Below are 20,848 nucleotides of genomic sequence, written 5' to 3'. Positions count from 1 at the left end.
TTTGACTGTTGTTCAAAGATATTTAAATTTCACTGGTAAAAATATTGGAAACTCAGGAAGTTATTACCATTTATATCCTGACATAATCTAAATATCAGGTGTTTAAACTAAATCTCCAAGAAAGGGAATATTTATAAAATCTATACAAGCACCAGAAAACTACTAGTGAAAACTTGTTTTACATTGTAAAATTCCAAGAAACACCTGGATATTTTGTGAAAACATTTGTGTTGCTAAGCTTGTTAGTAAAAAAGTTAAAGTATTGTGGTTTAATTTTTTTCACTAAGTACATTCTTCTAAACCAGTGTGAAAGTAGAAAAATAATATTTTTTGCAACAATAAAAAAGTCCTGAAAGAGTAAAAAGAAGCAAATTTCATAGAATAGTTTATTTGTAATTATTAGGTCCTAAAATAACTAAATTTTCTGTTTTAGAAACTATGAAAAATACAAATTATTCATTTCTTTGAGCATATACATTAAAATAATTCACTTCATTGATTTAATTTGTGTCTTGATGATGCACCATACCCTCAGGAAAAACAGAATAAAAATAATCCAAAAGACATCCTGGGTAGATTAGATTAATTATTTATATTTTCATGTTATAATACCCCAATAGAATACACAGTTGGGTCTTGAAGAAGAGATATCTATATATTTTACTTAATTGTTCTTGTGAACTAATTGTGAAGTCTGTTATTTGCATATTTTTATAATATACAGAATGTGATCTATGACAATGACAACATGTTAATGGTGCTACCATGAGCACTGAATCAAATTTATATCATAATAAAATGTCAAAAGGTGATATTTTTAGAACACATTTTCATATGTCCAGGAAGTTCCTTAAAATAAGGTTGGTTTAGAATGTGGTAAACTGTTGAAATATGAAATCGCCCTTTTGTAGCAATTGGTTTTTAAAATGCATAAAATGAGTTGATTTATTTTCTAAAAATGATTTGCATTTTTAAGTAATATGCTCAATAAAATTTTTCACTTGGCATTACACAATGAATTATTGATAAATTTATAGCACTTAGACCTAATTTTTTATTTAAAAAAATTAAAAGACTATGCTCAATGGTGGAACATCAAAAAGGCAATGAATATACCTTAGCATATCTAATTTCAAGCAAAGACAAATAGCTTACCTATTGCTCTTAGAATCACTGTTTTAAATTTAGAGATATTTTACTCAAAATGTGTGTTTATATGTTAAAGAAAAATATATCAAACATATTGGTTTTAGAATTCTACATACTATACTCAGTACCAAATTGCCCTTAGATTACTAGGATATACATGAAAGCTATATTGAGGGAGTGTATTCTAAAACCATCTTTTAACTACCATGCCTAGCCTTTCCTTTCCATTTATTTTATTCTCCCTTTAGGATTGTCAGTTCTTCATAATGAAACAACATGGCTGTAACTAAACATGAAATGCGATTATGAGAATAATTGAAATAGTGTAAAGCAATTCACTTACCACCAACCATCTCTCTCCTCTTAATTCTAAAAGTCTATTACTCAAATGAATAAGCAACTATACATAAAACCATTTTAACAATAAAATATACTAAAAAATAAATGGCAGCTACATATTCGAAATGAGCTTTGTTGACTGCTATAAATCTCTAGGGGAGTTACTCTTTACTTTATGAGATCACAAATTTAAAAATTGGTTAACTTTCCTTCATGATAGTACTTAACCATAAACAGAAAAAATCACTTTTAAATCAGATTTAAACACAATACCTACAGCTCCTGTTAGACAGTTGTCAGATAACTGACAAAAATATGAAAAAATAGGATGTATAAATTAAAAGTTTTATGAAATATTGTTGGCTTTTGAAAGAATGTTTCTTCATGAATATTTGAAAACTATAATGTTTACATCTGAGTAATTGCCAGACACATTCTGTATTTCTAGAAGACAAAATTTAATTAGAATGCTCATCTCCTGAGTCTAGGAACTTGAACTTACTAAAGCTAATTCTTGAATCAAAAAAGATGATGGTTGTTGATAATTTCTTATTACAATGATGAACTGCATGTGCCTATGAGTATGGAAGGGTTTTAAAATTGTACACCATTATACATTTGGGAGATAACGATATTTTATATAAAATATGATTGATTGCTTCTTGCCTTTGAATATGATTTTAAGTTTCACAACAAAATTTTTTCTTTGCTTATATCATAGTAATGAAGTTTAGTAATCTCATTTTCAAAATCATGTTACTTTTGCATCTCTATTTATAATATTTATATTTATTCATGAATAAAAGATTTTTCTCAGAGACATTACTTACCTCAGCAAAACTGTGAAAATAACAATATTTATTCTTAATTGAATTAATTCATAACATTAGTCATTCAATCCAAGTTATTAAAAAAATATATTTTTTTAAAATATAGTAGCCTATTGAATGATATTTAAGTTACTACAAGAATATAATTCATTTCATTTAAAATTATATTCATATTCAAGAAACCTGGAACATACTTAATTTCATTAACATTAAATAATATATTTTAACAGTCCAACTGTTTATTTTTTGAAAGTCATAGAAATATTAGTGAAAGTTACTTTTTTTGTTTTACAAATACATTTATTATTCTATGAAAGTGAATTTTATCTGAGGAACAATTGACTGGGCTGTATTTAGTGAAAATAAAAGATTAACCACATTTTCATCAGGTTATTAAAGTCTCATGATTTAAGTTTCACTAAAGGTTTTTTTTAATTCAATAGTAAAAAACAATGAACATATGGGAATTAAAATATAACTAACCCTGCTAAAGTCAAAAAAGTTGTCATAAGTATAAATAGATCATGACATTAGCTACTTAACAATTGATATTTAAAGATGGTTTGGGGGACAAACATCCTTATTACTATACCATCCTGGTTGGAAAACAAACAAAAACACTTCCCTTAGTTTAGTTTCTTATTTTGTGTGGTTTAAGTGAATATTTTGTATTTATTAATAAAAGTAATCTAAATGTCACCTTAATTAAAATAATAAGGATAATCTTAATTGAATTAATTCATAAGATTAGTCTTATTCCATGTTATTATTGGAGCTTTTTAATTACTGAGATAGGTCTAATTACTAACTTTCAATACACACTCCTTTTTTAATATCCATTGTGGTCAAATTTCCTCCATTTGTAAAATGGTTTCAAAGCTGAATGAATGTGTTGAATTACTTCATGTCTCCTCCTCTTTTAAATTAGCAGAAGGTAAAACATTGTAAAACACTCAAAAGATTATAGTAGAGCTAAATTTTCCCAATAAAACACCCTCTGGATGGATAATTTTATAAACAAAATAAGTTAGGTCAAGCCCAGGCCAATTGTTTTCCTCACCAGGCACCACTTAATTAAACTTCTATTCCTGAAAATAACCATGCAACTCCTTAGTTCTTCTGAGAAACCAGCTCCTGATAAAATATTCCACTGTGAAATGCCATGGAGTCTGTGAGCCCAGTCAGTTTTCTCCGGCAGTCACAGGACACACTGAACTAGTAGTCAAGGATCAGGTGCTGCTGCAGTCCTAACCAAAATACCAGAGAAAGAATGGAGAGACTTGTCATGTTACTAAAAATATGAGATCAATTTTTTCTGAATAAAGGTCAAATAGAACTTAAGCATGATTTATAATTTATTATGTCCTTGAACAATTGATTGTAAAAATAAGACTTTTAAAAAATGAATAATAAATATACTATTCCAGTTTCAAAAAAGCACTTTATCATAAATAATGTTACTAAACCAAACAAAATCATATTTCAAGTATTATTTTCTTATATACAAGAAATTATTTATATCATTTCAAACTTTCTTCTAAGGTACTATCTATGTGTTTGTACCGTGGAACCAATTTATCTGATTTTCTGTGTTTGGACTGCCCTGGGCCTTTAAAGTAGCTACTTTGATAACCCAGTTATCCTAGTTTTTTAACAGAATTCAACAATATGGAAATGTCTGTGAATATTTTCTGTAGTCACAATGTATCAATTCAGGAGACATATTATTTGATAAATAGTGAGTTAAAATAAGAACATTATTACTAATTCCTTTATAAGAAGTCATCACTTTTTAAAAGGACCATTATGGTGTGATGCAATGAGGCATGCTTAGAAATTATTTATATTCTCATGAATATTGAGACTATTAATGTTGATGAATGTGAGTTGTGAACATAGAGCCTGTTGTTCACACTATTTCTTTTCTTAAAAATAAATATACAAATATTTTCCTCCTTTAACTCAGGGTATAGTGTGGGTCCACTGAAATGGCATTATTAAGTTAGACATTCCTATGAAATTTAATTAAATTTATAATATTTAAGGTGATAGAATTCAATAAATGATGAAAAAGGGAGCATATGTTTTGAATAAAAGTGTCTTCTTGTTTGGACAAAATGGTTTTGGGTACAAAGATATGTGCATGTTATCACAGTCTTTATTTATGTATTTATGTATGCATCTATCTATCTTGTTTCTTTAAAATTCAACAATTGCTGAGCATCAAGAGCATTTCTACTTCTTTTAAAATCTTCTTTATTTATTACATTTTGTTTAAATTTATTAATATTTATTTTTTAGTTGTAGTTGGACACAATATATTTATTCATTTATTCATTTTTATGTGGTGCTGAGCATCGAACTCAGGACCTCACATGTGCTAGGCAAACATTATACCACTGAACAATAACCCCAGGCCCTTATTGAAGTTTTAATAGCATACAATTGAAAATATTTAAATTAAATTCTTATAATTGCTTTTTAAAATTACCAAACAATAATGCTATATCTAATGCTTCATATAAGTTTGCTAAAAAAATTACAATTAAATTTAGTCAACAGTTCCAATTTCTATTAGTAATTTAAAATGAACAAGAAGATAAAAGTCTTCATATAGTAACAATGGTTTTCACAAGTTCATAATTGAAGTAACCTGTGTTATTAGGACTAAAGTAAATTATTTTCATTCAGGTACTCCATTTAACCAGTTATTTTATATAGTGACAATTAATCTTTTTAACTTGAAAACTTTGTAGAAGCACTGCATAATAAATCATTATGTAGTATCTAACTTCATCAAAATTAGATTGAATAAATTTACAGGTTACTCAGAGACTAACCTTACTTAGAAACTTTGGACATTCTGCTAAAAAAAAATTGGTTGAAAAACTCCATTGATTCTATAGTTGCAAATTTTCCTGGACATAAGCCATTCATCTTTGTGACAATAAGACTTTTTTTTTTGAAACAATAGTAAGGTTATAGTAAAACTGGAGAAATTAATCTATTTAGCAGTTTAAAGTAAACTGTATTTTAAATGTATTTTCTTGTTAGGGGAGATACATCAAAATTTTCTTCTAGCAGTACCAACTTGGTTTGGTTTCAAAAAAATTCTGAACAGGGCAATCAATCCAAAGGTATGAAAATAATATGCTTATAATGCAACAAAAAGAGTCACCTAACTCTCTGTATAATGAAGGTGCTATAAATTGGATTGAACTAGTTTTCAGAAATATGACCTTTAAATAAAAGTCTATATAACCTTTTCCCCTTTGTTCTAATTTCTTACATTGTTTAATCGAAATCAGAGGAACTAAAGCAGAGTGGAAATTTGGGTTTTTGTGAAGAAACAAGGAGTATGATTTTTCAATAAACAGAGTATAATTTTTTCAATAAACAGATGAAGTATTTTTCCCGAGTGAAAAAAAAAAAAGAGTTCCCGAGGAACTCAAGAAGAATTCCAAGTTCAAGGTCAGCCTGGGAAACTAAATCTATTAAGAGTCTAGGGTAATTGTTTTCAGATTATACTCTCAAGCATTGAATATACCATTTCAATATTTATCAAAAATACAATTTCAATGTATTGTAATTAATACATCCAATTACATATCCAACATGTACATCACACATCATATTTAATGATTTATACTTGTAACTGCAAAAGTAAAAGACGAACATCAATTTTAAGAGGTGGAAGGTTGCAAGAATTTGATAAAATTTTAATTATTTTGTCTTTTATGTTAATTTGATGTAATAAAAGTGAATGCTTTAACAATACATTGGTGTTAATTTTATCCTTTAATGCTATCACCTGACTTTATTTAGAGAGGAAGGGTCATAAATAAGGATGTGTACATATATAAAATTATTAGTGTATAACACCAGTTTAACTGAGCTAGTCTTTAAATAAGTGTGCTCTCTATTCAACTCAATCTTAGAGTTGAGAATAACTGATGTAAATTTAAAGATACTTCCCAAATGCTCACTTAAACTGATATATTAATTCTTATTCCTTTCCCATTTAAAGCAGACAATGGTACATTCTGAAACCTGGTTCTTACTTATCACGTAATGAAGTGATTAAATAATTGAAAGACATGAAGGAAAAAATTCTCCGTTAAACTCTTAATGATCTATGATTTGTTTAAGTAATCCCCAATTAGTAATTAGAGTTTGAGTGATATAACACAAACATGGGTATACATGTGTATATACTAATTTTGTACCAAGCACCCTAAATTACGTGAAGTTTGGAATTATAGTGTATTTAAGAAAAATAGAGAAGAGTGATCAAATAAAAATACTTGATAGAGGGTTTTATTAATTGGTGTGTGGGGAAATCCAAACTAATATTTTGGCTTTTGAGGTTCATCAGATGGTCAGAATACATATACTGATCAAAAATCACTTGTGTAAAGAGGACACATGAACAAAAGAAGATATTAAATAAGAGATTTGAAGGTGAGTTCAGAATGAATCAAACTCTTTTACTAATGTAACATAAGCATTCTAGAGTATTTCTATGAACTTACTGAACTATAGAAAAGAAAGAAGAAATTAAAGTGATATGGGCTACTTTTCCTAAAATATAAAATTGCCTAAATAAAGGCCAAAAAAGTACATTTATTATGCAGTAAAGAAAGGGAAAACAATCAGCACTGAATGGAAAAATTCTAAAAACAATTGATGATTTTTATATACACTGAATTATTTAATTTCTTTCTTCCTTCCTCTCTTTCCCTCTCTCTCTCCCCTCTCCCTTCCCCCCTCCTCTATTTTGTCTGAAATGAAGGGGAGCACCATTTCCAGAAAAATAAAGGTAAAAAGCTCAGTTTCCCAGATTCTCTGCTGACTTACCTAACCGAGTCTCCCATAGTTCAAGGCACAATAGGATGTACTGGCCACAGGCCAGATATAAGTGTCACTATTGCAAAACACATCATTGAGGATGTGTATATTTAGCTATGTCAGTGAGAAAGTGAGACTACATTTTCCAAAAGAAAAAAAATAATTAGGGCTATGATAACATATACACAGGGAGACCTGCATATCTATGGGTATATTCATTTCTTAATCTCACTACCTCATATGGGTAATTTGAAAAATCACAATTTTTGAAGGAAATTGTATAGAAATGAACAGTATGTAATTTCTAATGTACCAGCAAATAAATAAATAGGCATTATAAAGTGATCTTCTCTAAAATTCTGCTAGGATTTCTCACAGCAATTCATTTTTTCTCCTACTGAAGATTCAATATAATGTACTAGTTTAGGCTTAGCATGTTTATTTACCTGGTCTACAGATTTTAAAAACCTTTTTAGAACTAATGCCAAATCTGAAGCACTAGAAAACTGGAAGAGTAAGTCTATCATACATTTTTTTATCTGTAAGTGATCTGTCTTAAAAATGTCATCTGGAGGCTCTCTAGTGACAATATAGCTAAGAATAGTTAAAAAAAAACTTTGAGGCACAAATTAAACTCATTCTGCTTACATACCTTATATCCTTCACTGCTAAGCTCAAAAGAGATACTAAAAATTATGCAGATATTTTAAGGAGCACAACCACATTTTAAGGCCACATCTGAGAATCTAGGTAAATTCATATATATATATATATATATATATATATATATATATATATATATATATATATATATATATATATATATATTAAATTTAGGAGTTCCAAAGAATTATCTTCACTGTAAAAATGAATTAAACTGAAACCTTTCTCTCACATTGCAGTGATAATGAAGGAAAAACTTAAAATTGAAAATTGGGCATTACATATGGTCCATGTTCCTGATTATTTGAACTCTCAAAAAGTACATTGAGAATCAGAAGATCTGGAATACTTTGCCAGTCAGTAGCACTGTGGGGAAATTAGGCAGACTTGAAAACTAAGTTGCATTATTTATAAGAAAAATATAAGGGCTGTTTAAGAAAACTTTCTGCAACAAAGGAAATATTCTCATGTATAATTTACAAACTTAATCAATAGCTACCAATGGTTCTTGAGGACTTGAAATGGGATTAATATGGTTGAGAAACTAATTTAAACTCCATTAATTTAATTAATGAAATCTAAATCTAAATGGTCACAAAACTCTAGTGGATACCATGATGGATAGTACTACTACAGAAGGTATTTGACCATATTTTTTGGGATGAGTCTAATAGAGAAAACTTATGATAAATGTATCGGAATTGAATGGGTGTTTAAAATATCAACATATTTCATAGACAGCAACTTTCCTAGAGAAAGGTATGGGCTAAAACAATCCTAAAGATAATATAGCACTCAAGAAAATATATGAAAGTAAGCATAAAATAATTACAAGTATCTGAAGATTAAAATAGAAGGCCCAATACTTAATTGTTAGGACATTTGAAAATCCAAGATGGCTGGGAAACCACCCACTCTCCTTGCTGAGTCAATGTCTAAAATATATGGAGCCAATCATGATATTGAATTTTGGACTATGGGCCATCTACAATAACACAGATTCCAACAAGTCCATATATTCCTCCAACAGATTTAACTGGAACATGTAGTTTGTTCTTCAAGATGCCATTGTAAGAACCTAACTCTCTCAGTAGGTCTAATAAATGTCAAGTATACTTTTGTATGTATGTTTTCAGCACATTAGAAATATAGAGATTGCTTTATCTTATTTATTATGCTTTTAAAATGGATTTACCATGCTAAATGCCATACTAGCATTTTTTAAATACTGCAATGTTGTCAATTTATGTAACTCATCATGGATCTACTAAGAATCAACCTTTAAAATAATGTTCTCTGAATTTCCCTGTTTAATGCATAATGAAATCATAATATTCTTGACAGATACTATCCGAATAACAGGCAATGCATGCACATACTCTATAGCTATTTGCATAATGAAATTCGTTTTTAAACTCTTGATCCAGGTGCTTTTCCTCTACACTAGTGAAAAGAAATTAACAGAATAATTGACAGCAATTTGATTCTGCCGCAGTCTAGCTGGGCACAAGATCACGAGCCACTCACAGCTTTGTAGATTCAAACAGCAATTCTTTATTCCCAAACTCAAACCGGCCCTCTACAAACACCTTCTGGGGAAATTCAGGTTCTGCCCACAAAATTTACCTACTCCACCAGGCTAGAATCCCAAATACTTTCTGAATCCCATGAGAACTCAACGGGAACTCAGGCAGCAGGATACGCCCTATTCCCAGCAGGAATAACCTTAAACCTGGAACTGCCCTAAACCCAGATTGTCCTAAAATGGGAACGCCCTAAACCCAAGGAGTGGGATACTTCCAAAAACCTGCAGGATACACCCTAAACCTGGATCCACCCTGGTCCTTGAGCAGGGTCACCTTTCTCAAACATACATGCAATGTCACAGCGAATGTCCAAAGCAAGTCCATTTCCACGAGTCCTTCCTCTAAGCAACATGGGGTACGCTGGCAAGGAAAGTTCAATGCGTCATTCCTACTTGGCAATGGCCCTCAGCATGATTCCACAATCTAAAAATAACAACAAACAGGAAATATAAGGATATAAAGTAACATAAATAATAAACTAAAATATTATACTTCACTTTTTGTTTATTAACTTTATATTAGAAATAATGCAAATTTATCATAATATGCCACTATGCTTCATCAACTATGACATGGTGAAAATTTAAGAAAATACTAAGTATATAAAAACAATCATAGTAATACTTCAAGTTTTAACACTGTGTGCTATATATGGTTAATACAAAAATAGAAAATGAAAAAAAATGTCACCGTTTTTTTTAGCATAATATAAAAGACCAAGCTAAAATCAAAAACAAGAATAGCAGAACATTTTTTAAATGTACAATAATTTGCTAAAGGATACATAAAATTTTAAATGTTGTCTACTGAACATCCTGAACATACATAAATGTACATAGTAAAATCTATGCTTTTCTCCAAAAAGTCCCTCTTTTTTGGTTTTACTTTGAAATATTCATTAGATGTTATATATATACATTTTTTAAATCTGAAAACTCAAGTGACATGTTAGGCTGTCATTTCTTCAATAACATAAATTTGTTCATTATGTTGCTTTTCTCTGAAATGACATTTTGAGTTCTGTTACACTGACTCAGATTTGAAAACAAAATGAAGCCACAGGCATATTCCTCTATTTAACAAGTTTCCAGGGAATTTGGATATTCTTTATAGGCTCCTTGACTAAGAAGACCTAGTGTTTTCCTAGCTTGATTAAATTTACGCAGGATTCTTGCTGACTCTTGGTTCAAATGTCTGTTTTCTTGGAGAATTTTTCTTCACAAACATGGAATTACAAATTCTTTGGGGACTCCTTTGAAATATTTATAAATCTTTTTAAAAGCCTCTTGCCAGTTTACAAGGGAGGGTTATCTTTCTGATGGAACAGGGAGCTGTTCTTTGAAATATAAGCAAGAAAGATGCTGCCCTTATCTCCCAGTCTCTGAGACCTAAATTGGATGGACTCCAACCAGGAAACATTCTTAGCTAAATTTCAGAGGGAAACATTTATAAATTCAAGAAAGAGTTCTAACTGCTCAAAATTTCCCATTGATCAACTTCTCCAGTACTTTGCCAATAGCACACATCAATCCACCTTTAAAACACCTCCCACTCTTTTTCCATGGAATTGTGTTTAACTTAAATGTGGCTTCTTTATCTTAATGCAACAATCTTGACTAAAGCCTTCCTCACCTACTTAACTTTGGTACAACTTTTGCTTTGACACTACCTATAATAAATATAAAATCTAAACATAATGATCATATGTAACTATGAATAACATTTGTGGGATTAGACGCAAAGTGTTCCAAATACAATGAACAAAACCAAACAAACAATAAAGGAGTTTAGAGGGTCAAATTACATTTGCCTACTGTTGATCATTATCTGCTGAAGATATTTTGTATAAGCTTTTTAACTCTTGTTCCAATTATGTATTTCAATGGAAAAAACATGACTTATTTAAATAAAGTCTAAATACTCAAAATTCCTTTTACCAATTACTTCAATGAATTTGGTTCATTAAAATTTACCGTATTTCTTCAGAAAAAAAAAGAAAAAAACCATCAATTTCTGAACCATTAGTATGTTGGGATTGATTCTCACAAGTGTCATTATATTTGTAATTTTCAGATTAATGCAAGTAAGTGATATTAAACACACATTGAAGCTAAGAAAATTAATAATAACATGAAAAATTTCAACATAAATTATATGATCACTAATTGAAGGGAATACATATACTGAGTCAAAATATAATTTCTGGTCATTATTGGCAAGAAAATCCTCTTAAAACGTGAAGATTCTAAAAAAAGATAAAAACAAATATCAACAATTTAGTTAGTTTGACAAGAAACTTTTATTTTTCTTTCAGAATGAAAAAAACATGGAAATCTTAGATAATTTACATGGAATAAATCCAGGTAAATTTGATAAATATTTGCAATCATTAAAGGTGTTTTAATCACTGCTGGGTACAGAGATAACAAGACAAGGCTGTTTTTTTTTTTTCCTGAAAAACACTCTTATGAGACAGGTAGACATATAAGAAAAAGGTATTATTTGTTGAAGTAAAAGCAATATCAGATGCACAAAGGGAGAATAGAGGAAGCAACTTAGTTTAATCTGATGTTTAGTGGAAAGTTATCTGAAAGGGATTATTCCTAAACAGAGCTACATTTTGGGCCACAATGGATACGAATTAGCCAGATAATGGAAGTGGACAGAGTGCTTAGACAGGACACTAAAATGTCTTTCTTGACTGCTTAGGTGATACTATAGGGACTCAGAAACTACTTTTGCTGAAAGCACTTACTTTTCTTTTTTTTAATGTTCATTCCATGTTGTTTATTTATTTTTTTATTGGTTGTTCAAAACATTACAGAGCTCTTAACATATCATATTTCATACATTAGATTCAAGTGGGTTATGAATTTTTACCCAAAATACTGATTGCAGAATCACATCGGTTACACATCCACATTTTTACATAATGCCATACTAGTAACTGTTGTATTCTGCTACCTTTCCTATATTCTACTATCCTCCCTCCCCTCCTCTCCCATCTTCTCTCGCTACCCTATCTACTGTAATTCATTTCTCTCCTTGTTTTTTTCCCATTCCCCTCACAACCTCTTATATGTAATTTTGTATAAAAATAAGGGTCTTCTTCCATTTCCATGCAATTTCCCTTTTCTTTCCCTTTCCCTCCCAACTCATGTCTCTTTTTAATGTTAATCTTTTCCTCATGCTCTTCCTCCCTGCTCTGTTCTTAGTTGCTCTCATTATATCAAAGAAGACATTTGGCATTTGTTTTTTAGGGATTGGCTAGCTTCACTTAGCACAATCTGCTCTAATGCCATCCATTTTCCTGCAAATTCCATGATTTTTTTCATTTTTTAGTGCTGCGTAATACTCCATGGTGTATAAATGCCACATTTTTTTTTTTATCCATTCATCTATTGAAGGGCATCTGGGTTGGTTCCACAGTCTAGCTATTGTGAATTGTGCTGCTATGAACATCGATGTGGCAGTATCCCTGTAGTAAGCTCTTTTAAGGTCTTCAGGGAATAGTCCGAGAAGGGCAATAGCTGGGTCAAATGGTGGTTCCATTCCCAGCTTTCCCAGGAATCTCCATACTGCTTTTCAAATTGCCTGCACCAATTTGCAGTCCCACCAGCAATGTACAAGTGTACCCATTTCCCCACATCCTCGCCAGCACTTGTTGTTGTTTGACTTCAGAATGGCTGCCAATCTTACTGGAGTGAGATGGTATCTTAGGGTGGTTTTGATTTGCATTTCTCTGACTCCTAGAGATGGTGAGCATTTTTTCATGTACTTGTTGATTGATTGTATGTCCTCCTCTGAGAAGTGTCTGTTCAGGTTCTTGGCCCATTTGTTGGTTGGGTTATTTGTTATCTTATTGTCTAGTTTTTTGAGTTCTTTGTATACTCTGGATATTAGGGCTCTATCTGAAGTGTGAGGAGTAAAAATTTGTTCCCAGGATGTAGGCTCCCTATTTACCTCTCTTATTGTTTCTCTTGCGGAGAAAAAACTTTTTAGTTTTAGTAAGTCCCATTTGTTTATTCTTGTTATTAACTCTTGTGCTATGGGTGCCCTATTAAGGAATTTGGAGCCCAAACCCACAATATGTAGATCGGAGCCAACTTTTTCTTCTATCAGATGCAAAGTCTCTGATTTGATACCAAGTTCCTTGATCCATTTTGAGTTAACTTTTGTGCATGAGGATTCAGTTTCATCTTGTTGCATATGGATTTCTAGTTTTCCCAACACCAATTGTTGAAGATGCTATCCTTCCTCCATTGCATGCTTTTAACCCCTTTATTAAATATAAGATAGTTGTAACTTTGTGGATTAGTCTCTGTGTCCTCTATTCTGTACCATTGGTCCACCCACCTGTTTTGGTACCAGTACCATGCTGTTTTTGTTACTATTGCTCTGTAATATTGTTTGAAATCTGGTATCACTATACCGCCTGATTCACACTTCCTGCTTAGAGTTGCTTTTGCTATTCTGGGTCTTTTATTTTTCCATATGAATTTCATGATTGCTTTATCTATTTCTACAAGAAATGCAATTGGGATTTCATTCAACCTATAGAGAACTTTTGGTAATATCGCCAATTTGATGATGTTAGATCTGCCTATCCATGAACAGGGTATATTTTTCCATCTTCTAAGATCTTCTTCAATTTCTCTCTTTAGAGTTCTGTAGTTTTCATTGTATAAATCTTTCACCTCTTTTGTTAGTTTTATTCCCAAGTATTTTATTTTATTTTTTTGAGGATATTGTGAATGGGGTGTTTTTCCTCGTTTCAGAAGTTTTGTCACTGATATACAGAAATGCCTTTGATTTATGTGTGTTGATTTTATATTCTGGCACTTTGCTGAATTCATTAATTAGTTCTAGTAGTTTTTTTGTAGACCCTTTTGGGTCATCTAGGTATAGAATCATGTCATCCGCAAATAGTGATAATTTAAGTTCTTCTTTTCCTATTTTTATGCCTTTAATTTCTTCCGTCTGTCTAATTGCTCTGGCCAGTGTTTCGAGAACTATATTGAATAGAAGTTGTGATAGAGGTCATCCCTGTCTTGTTCCAGATTTTAGAGGGAATTCCTTCAATTTTTCTCCATTCAGAATGATGCTAGCCTGAGGCTTAGCATAGACAGCTTTTACAATGTTGAGGTAAGTTTCTGTTATCCCTAGATTCTCTAATGTTTTGAACATAAAGGGATGCTGTACTTTGTCTAATGCTTTTTCTGTGTCTATTGAGATGATCATATGTTTCTTATCTTTAAGTCTGTTGATGTGGTGAATAACATTTATTGATTTCCGTGCATTGAACCATCTTTGCATCCCAGGGATGAATCCTACTTGATCATGGTGCACAATTTTTTTGATGTGTTTTTGTATACAATTCGCCAGAATTTTATTGAGGATTTTTGCATCTAGGTTCATTAGAGATATTGGTCTGTAGTTTTCTTTCTTTGAGGTGTCTTTGCCTGGTTTTGGAATCAGGGTGATTTTGGCCTCATAGAATGAATTTGGAAGAGCTGCCTCTTTTTCTATTTCCTGAAATAACTTGAAAAGTATTGGTATTAATTCTTTTTTAAAGGTTTTGTAAAACTCCACTGTATACCCATCCAATCCTGGGCTTTTCTTGGTTGGTAGTCTTTTGATTGCTTCTTCTATTTCATCCATTGATATTGGTCTGTTCAAATTGTGTGTATCCTCCTGATTCAGTCTGGGTAAATCATACGACTTAAGAAATTTATCGATATCTTCACTATCTTCTATTTTATTGGAATATAGGTTTTCAAAATAATTTCTAATTGTCTTCTGTATTTCTGTAGCATCTGTTGTGATAGTGCCTTTTTCATTCCATATGTTAGTAATTTGAGTTCTCTCTCTTCTTCTCTTCGTTAGCATGGCTAAGGTTCTGTCAATCTTATTTATTTTTTCGATGAACCAAATTTTAGTTATGTTAATTTTTTCAATAGTTTCTTTTGTTTCAATTTTGTTGATTTCTGCTCTGATTTGAAAGCACTTACTTTTTCATTTATGCCTAGATGCCTAGTGGGTAGCTAAAAGATGGAACAAAGCTATGCATTTTGTATTTGCCTCTTTTCTTCTTCAAACTTTGAGTTGGATTCCTGCTAAAGAGTCAGAAATAGAAATTTTAATAGAAATTTTAATCTCTAAAGAAGTGTCTGTCTAAAAACTGGTAATCTAAGAATAATTAGTCCTGAATTTACCTAACTTCTCTTGCCCCCTTCAAGGCAGAAGTCACCAAAGTAAGAGTAACTAAAGTATTTTCAAGGATATCATAATCAGACTTTCAACTGCCAGCTTCTACAATGTCCTGTTCCAGGCCCATGAATCAGTGCTTGGACATCTCCAGTAATTGTCCTACACCTGCCAGTAATCAAGACTTCAGGCAGATCACTCATAATGAGACTCTCCCACCCTCACAGCCAAAAAAAAGCAATTATTCCATGATGGGGATGAGGTGTCCACCTAAGTAGGAGCAATCATCTCAAGATGGGAACTCATATGGCCCTCAAGCACTAATAACTTCTCCAGAGCCATCTTGCAGACCCAATGTGGAGATAAATTGTCAAACAGACCAGTTAGACCAAGACTGCTATCAATACATACCTCTCATCCTATCCCCCAATTCTTACCCTATTCAAACCTGAAGCTCATGTCAGTACCCGGTAGATAGGGCTGAGAATACCTGATCTTCCTTGTTTCTTGAAATAGCTGTATTGAATCAATTCCTTTTATGCCTTTCACTATTGGTTTCTGGGGTAAGTAATGGAACCTGATTTGTTAGGACTCCTCAAAGTCAGATCATTCATGGTCTAGAAATCCAATAAAAATACTATCAAGTGAAATAATTCAAGGGTTGAAAAAATAGGTCAAAAGTGGAGGACAGAGAAACTCTAAGTGGATATACCCAACTATATGTGGATGTATTAATATGAAAGTTAGGAAAGAAGCCTGCATGAAAGATGTGGATTTGGGAACCATTAAAGCTATTCATGATTCATGTGTAAAACCAGGAATAGAGTAGATAACACATTGATAGAATACAGCAGTAAAATTGGAAAAGAGCTGTGAGCAACCTCAACATTTAAGCAAAGGGCAGAATACACAGAGTGGGCAGGCACAAGTGAAATGTATGTAAATAGTATAACAGAATGTGAGTGCAATGAGTTCTAGAAAGGTGTGCCCAACAAACAGTATATAATAGAGAGTCCCAGTAACATTGAATAAATGCTCTCATTGGATTTGACCATATGGAATCACTATTGATGTCTATGTGGTGTTTAACTAGAGTTTTTCGGATTAAAATGAACTATAGTGTGTGCATGAATCAATTAAAAATGAAGAAATTGAAGGCTGTACATTTAGGGTTTATATGATTAAAAACAGTGATTTTACTTGGAGAGGAACATAGAAAAGGAAGATAGCATTCTTTAGAGCCAGAATGAAAGAGATGACTGGTGGAGTTAAAGGTCAAGGATAAATGAAATGGAAGAGAGATTGACAGAGTAAAGTACCTGTTGACAAGAAAAGGGATGAGATCAAATGTAAATGTGAAAAGATTAGCTTTGATTGAGGGAAGGAGCATTTCATCTCCTGTGAATGACATAAGAAAGTGCAGATAAAATGGAAATAAACCAAGATGTCAATACATCTGAAATGGGGAAGACAAAAACTAAATTAGATTATACCAAATGACATTAATTATATTCTTCTATTGGTTTGGATGCAGAAACAAGTCAAATAGGTGTTAAAGAAATAGGTAAATCGATGATAAACTCAGAGAAATGTGAGAGTTATCCAAAGACAGGCAAAATTACTGATGAATAGTATTGAATACTAACTAATGGGAATGACATATGTACCCTTTATCATTGATGGATCCCTCTCTTGTCCTTTGCATAAATTAGGTCATCAATGGATATCTTAAAGTTAGTATCTCCTGATGATTTTCTGTGTGGTGTAGGCCTGAAGTATCTGTGGGCTAGAACCTACTCCCTCTTGGTTACCATCCTGTCCACACTTCTTTGATGCTCTATTTTCTTCAAGAACCATATATGTATGTGACAATTTTTTCCTAAATATTTTCTTCCCTGCTTTTCCCAGAGACAACCCATAAGCTCTCTTTAAGTTTTCTGTCACTGCTAACAACTATGCACAAGCAGGCAGCATAGCAGAAGTTATCCCTCACACACCTCACAAAATGACAGCAAGTGGTTTGTAATTACCTATGGCCAGGAAGCCATTATGAATGGACACCAACCAGCATTCTCCCTCTGCCTTTATTACCCTAAGGGCAGAGCTCATCAAAAGAACACCTTCCTTCTGTTCTCTCATTTACTTGAAATTGAAGCCTGAGGACATAATCAAAGCAGAACATCATGTGCTCCCTTGTCTCAAGTGGGCTATTTGCATTTGAAGTATCTGAGGATTCTAGGTGATGACTTTTCCAAGGAGTATAAGCTCTTTCCTGGAAAGATCACTTTTCAAATTTGCTTCACAGTGTGCTTCCATGAGTTGCCTGTTTATTAGCACAAAGATTTGTCAAGTTAATGTACCCAGCTGAGATTTCTGGAGAAGCTGGCCATCTATCTATCTTATGCAGCTGTGTGCCTGCCTTAGGAAACCTCTCAGTACAAATGCATCAAGCAGAAGTACACAGTTAAATTAACTTACTCCTCAAAACACAAACAGGAAAATCCCAAACTGAAGACAAAGAAATGGAATATTATTGATAAAACATGATCTATTTTACATCAAAGAGAGTCCATGATTTATTTAAAGTCTAAAGCTATATTTATACCTTATATCTATATTTAGACTTTAAATAACTGAATATTCTTCAGTACAAAAAGATTCACTGAAGCAGAAGGAGTCATTTTCACTTGCAAAAACAAGTGGATATAAAACTTTGACCTTTTCACAAAAGCATGGTTATAGTGAACATACTCCTTAATATGAAATTAAATAAAATATTTTAATTCATCAATGTTAGATATTTTATGTACTCCAATGGCCATTTGTTAGCTATGCATTTTGTATAGTGTATACAAAGTATTGAGGAAATTAACAACTGAATAAGTTCATATACAATCCTTGAAGAATTAATAATTTATTGAGGAAAAGAGAAAAAATTCTCTGTAAGGCAAAAGAGAAAAAATTTTAAATCAAAGAGTGTGATTATTTAGAAAAGAGAGTTTGAAGGAGGAGGGCTTGTAAAAGAAACTTCAAAGTTCAAATATATTCAAAATAGGAAGTAAAGGAGAACGATTTTAGAAGAGAACAAAATTTTTGGAAGTTTTGTTATAAGAGGGCAGAGAAGACTATCATTTCACAAAACATAAATAATGTTACCCCAAATATAAAAATAATCATTGACTTCATATATATGAGGAACATAAGAGATTTCTAAGTATTTGAGACCTCAGATTTTTTTCTGGAACTATTTGTAAAAATCTGGGAAATTAACTATTCAGGATATATCTTGATAAAAAAATACCCTAATCCTTTAAAACCCTATACAGTTTTTGTTTTGTTTTGTTTTGTTTTAGTGGAAAATATTTCATTAGTGACATTATATGTGTCATTTTTAATCAACTCTAATGTTATGCCATAATCTGACAAATATACTTTAGATAAATATATATATATATATATATATATATATATATATATTTACAAAAAGCACCCTGAGGCTCATTGTGACATTTCAGTCTACAGCAACTACTCTTCTTACACTAATCCATAATTGATGACTCATGACATTGCCATTTCCAAGCCATTAGTTACACAAAAACAAGTTAATTGAGTTTTAATTAAGTCGGCCATACTCAAGCTTGGACTAGTTTAGCTTTCTTTCAGAGACAGATCTTATTTCCAAAAGATTGATTGACAATTAATTTTGACCATCATATATAAAAGAGAAAAAATAGAAAATTTACAAATCCTCAGCTATTTGCTACTAAAAGCATTCACACAGCATCATCGAGGAGAAAAATCCTGAGGCGACAATATGATTTTTGAGATGATCATTACTTTCTAGAAGTTTGATAGAAACAATTTGTCCCATTCTCCCACTAATTTTAACTCGTGGAATAGTATGAATTATTTTATTTGTAAATCTACAAAAGTTAATGTACCTTCACTATCTCAGGAACTTCAAGTTTATTATCTTGATTGTGTACTTTTTTTTACAATACTGCTATAGACAAATGAAATATTTTTCTCTCTATTCAAAAGCACACACATATGTTGATAGAAAGTGAGTCATTTGTCACCTGCTTGGGATATATGAACAATGAAGACCAAGTCGTAAATATGATGGTGATGTGGGTTCAGTTAACAGGGCCACCGATGCTCTGACAGGTGGCTGCAGCTTCCTGCTCAAAGATGCATACAAGAGAGACCAGAGAGCTCTCATCTCTTTAACTGAGAGGTTACTGGCATTGTCTCAATAGGAAAAGAAAAATCTTTGATTGAGATGAAGATAGGAAAACAGAAACTGTGACAATAGCAATACGTACATGATCATTACCATGTAAAGAATATCTACCCCAAACGTTCAAGTTGTTAACTGGTGGGGTATTTACTATCCTAGATTTTGACAAAGGAAGAAAATGAAGGTCAAAGAATTAAATCTCCTGCTCAAGGACATACAAGTGACCATGGTCATGCATGCTTGTCCTGGGTATTAAACCTCAACCTATTAGATGTAGAGTCCAGTCCTGTTCTATTCTTTCTCCCTGGATGGAAAAGTAGCAAACTTAGACAAAGGCAGTGAAAAACAAGTAATATACTCACATCTATATTCCAAGCTCATACTTGCTTTATAAATAATAGATATGCATTAAAAACACTAATGAACTTTCTACTTTTAATGTCCTGACATAATTCAGACCTCAGAACAGAATTATTGAGGCAATAGTGATAATTCTAATTAGCAATTCATCTGCTGCTCTTCAGAGTTATTATAAAATTCTGCTTATTAACTTACAACATTTCCCTTCTTGGATTGATTGTCATTTACAAGAATAAGGTAGAGCAGACCTTGTAGGGTAGACAGAAGTAGGATGTCATTAAAAAGAGCATTCGAGTAGTTAAAGAAGAAATAGAAACTTATCAGTAGTAAATTGGCCATTAAATCATCATTGGATGTTCTCTCATTTGAAATTTTAAGCATTCTATATGGGTATAAATGAAATAACATTTAAGACTTTGTTAAGAGTTTGCAGAATTTTTAAGAATAGTAAAAGAACCTCATGTAAAATGTTTCAGTGTGGTTGCAGTAGGCCTCATTATGAGAATACCCTCGATGTGAACATTTATGTCTCTGAATTAAGATGGAGATTCCCTTTCAATACTTCCTTTAGCATAAGGAATGGTCACAGAAGCACTAAATGCCCTTTGTGTGTCAGGCTTTATACT

This window comes from Ictidomys tridecemlineatus, unplaced genomic scaffold, assembly GCF_052094955.1.
Source record: "Ictidomys tridecemlineatus isolate mIctTri1 unplaced genomic scaffold, mIctTri1.hap1 Scaffold_67, whole genome shotgun sequence".
In the NCBI taxonomy this organism is placed as follows: domain Eukaryota; kingdom Metazoa; phylum Chordata; class Mammalia; order Rodentia; family Sciuridae; genus Ictidomys; species Ictidomys tridecemlineatus.
This window is presented reverse-complemented; position numbering follows the sequence as displayed.